General features: G+C 31.5%; 1 pseudogene; it reads right to left on the bottom strand.

The window, feature by feature from the left end:
* Window positions 1-1,223: 1,223 nt before the first annotated feature.
* Window positions 1,224-2,158, bottom strand: LOC121099775 (annotated as a pseudogene).
* Between the last annotated feature and the right edge of the window lie 826 nt (window positions 2,159-2,984).

The raw sequence follows: 2,984 nt of genomic DNA, 5'->3' as shown, positions 1-2,984 counted from the left end.
AGAGCTCAATTTTTTCATAATCTTTTAAACAAAATTTACATCTGATGAAATGAACAAATCTTAAGTATCCAGTTTGATGAGTTTTGACAAATACAAGCCATAGTCCTATTAATTGTCAAGATCAATCAATTATCAATTATGGGTTCTATCTTTAGTTATAGTAGTTTTTGTTATGATTTCATTAAAAGTAATCAATAAGTATTTTCAAGAGTATGACTAGAGAAACGATCACGGTAACTGTAGAGCATAGACAAAACAAACACCACTGACATATATGGAAGTGCAATCTTGAGCAAACAGTTAATCACCACTAATGCTATACACCATGTTGGCATATACAGGTAGGAGAATTACAGAGCTGCGGCATCTATGCCAATGCTCCTATAGAGCTGACACTTGAAGTGACCTTTTAGTTCTGCAGAAAATAAAACATAATTCTTTTATTAAAGAAGTCATTTGACTTAGAAAAAAATATATATTCTGACATCATTTACCATGACTTGTATAATTAAAAACTAATAAATACTCATGTACTCCCATTTAGTAAAAGATTCATTGACATGTTTACAAGATTAAACTTTTTATTTTTTAAAAGATTGTGTGAGACCAACTACATGTGTATAAATCATTTTATCTTCTACACTGCCAACATTAAGAAATTTAGCCAACATAAATACTAAAATAAAATCACACAAATGAAATGTAGACAAAAACTATCTTTCTTACGTTAGCTGACAATAGACATTTCAAAAAATTGACTTTACAAAATATTTCTTTACATCATCCTTTAATTAAAGTGTAAGGTCTCCGGAGCATCTAAAAACATATCTTTAATAATGACAAAATTCAGATTTATCTAAAAATTCTTAAAGAACATGGCTCTAAATGAAACATGGTACATTTATTTGAAATTATTTAAGCAAGAGTACAGTTCTCCAAGTACCTGTATTGTTATAATACAATCTCAACCTTTCATTTATTATTCTGCAACATGTCTAGAAAAAAATTTGTAATTTTATATTTCTTACATAGAAATGTTTCACTTTGAGGAACAGAAAGTCAAAGTCGGAATGTATAGAATGGAAAGAGTTTCTAAGCTCAGGGAAACTGGAGTGATCCAAATAATTAAATATTAAAGTTCAATTCTTAAACTGGAAGAGTCAAAATAGTTTTTATTCACTGTTCTTTTTATGTTTTCATGATAATTATTTCAACAGACAGTATTATTTATCCAAAGCGGAAAGTATCTTACTAAATACATCTCTGAAGGCTTGTTTAACTAGCTGGTTTCTGAGAGTATAAATGAATGGATTCAACATAGGGGGCAACTGAAGTATTAGCGCAGCGACTCCTTTGCCAAGTGACTCTTTCATTTGCAGATGGCTTTATGTACATGAATATACAACTACCATAAGTGATGGATACTAACAATCATGTGAGAAGAGCAGGTAGAAAAGGCTTTTTCTTTTTGCTGAACTGAAGGGACTTTAGGATAGTCTTAATGATGCAAGAGTAAGAAAGGATTACTAATAACAATGAGACAATAATGATCATCACAGCTGAGAAAAAACAATCAGTTCTAGTAAATGTGTGTCTGAGCAAGAAAGTTGCAGGACAGGAGAAATGTCACAAATGAAATGATCAATGGTATTTGAAGCACAGAAATCCAGGTTAAGACCCAAAGTCATTGGAGGGAAAACGACCAGGAATCCAGTTGCCCAAGAACTGAGTACAATCTGATGACAAATTCTGCTGCTCATGATGGATGTAATGCAAAGGTTTGCAGATGGCAACGTAACGATCATAGGACATATAGCTGCCGGAAGGAAAAGATTCTGTAACCCCCAAGAATATGTAAAAAAATAACTGAGCTATACAGCCATTATAGGAAATGGCTTTTTCTCTGGTTACAATGGTGATTAGGAATCTGGGGATGCAAACACTTGTGAATAAAATTTCCAGGAAAGAGAAATTACGGAGGAAGAAATACATTGGGATCTTGAGATGAGAATCCAGGAGAGTAAGGGCAATGATGGTTAGTTTCTATCATACTAAAGATGTAATTTAGAAGTAGAAATAAGAAAATTACAATCTGTAACTGAGAATTATCTGTCAGTCCCAGAAGGATAAACTCTATATGTTTTGTATGGTTCTTCATTTCTCTTTTGTGATTTCAAACAAATTCTAGGAATAAAAAGGTACAATAATAAGAAACTGCATGAGTAGCTTTATATCCGGGAAATGATATACAAAAGGATCTATATTCACATATATGCCCATATATAGGAAGATATTCCATGGGGTTGAAGATATGATCTAGACCCATGCAACAGACAGTATTTTTAAAAAGCACAATAGAAGTCAACTCAGTTTTAAGAAATGACCTGCAAAATCGTAACAGTATATTTTTTTCACTGTTACTTAACAAACTTCTACCTCAATGTAACTAATTTCAAAATTTGTTCATTTCTTAAATAAATTAGATATTGATTCCAGATTCAAAAAATAATCATCATTTTAATTATTATTTCATCAAAATAAAACATGCCAGTATAATGAATAAGACCACGTTAAATTCTGAAATTTTGGATTTGTATAAAAGTGGCATTTGTTTAGAGCCCCATATAGCTCCTCTTGCAAGTTTTCTATGATCTACTGATGAAGACAGAAAATGATAACAGAAAAAGAGTGGGAGAGTGTAACACCACAACGAAATAAATACTAGTTGAATCTAGAAAAAGTTGAAACAACATAAAGCAGATATAACCACATTTACAAAAATGGAGTACTGGATCTGAGCAAGAACATATTAATGGCTACTGAGGAAATAGGACAATCCACTCTTAAGACTGAAGTTTCGATGGGTCTTTCGTCGTTTAAGAATGAAAATTTAAAGACTATCTTCCCCCCAAAATAATATCCAAAATAATGAAAGTATTATAACAGAAAGTTCAGTAATGTGAAAAAACGTTTTCCTTGAAAAA

The sequence above is a fragment of the Ursus maritimus genome, unplaced genomic scaffold, assembly GCF_017311325.1.
Source record: "Ursus maritimus isolate PB19 unplaced genomic scaffold, ASM1731132v1 scaffold_23, whole genome shotgun sequence".
Taxonomy (NCBI): Eukaryota; Metazoa; Chordata; class Mammalia; order Carnivora; family Ursidae; genus Ursus; species Ursus maritimus.
Note: the sequence above shows the minus strand (reverse complement) of the source record. Positions and strands in the feature narration are given on the sequence as shown.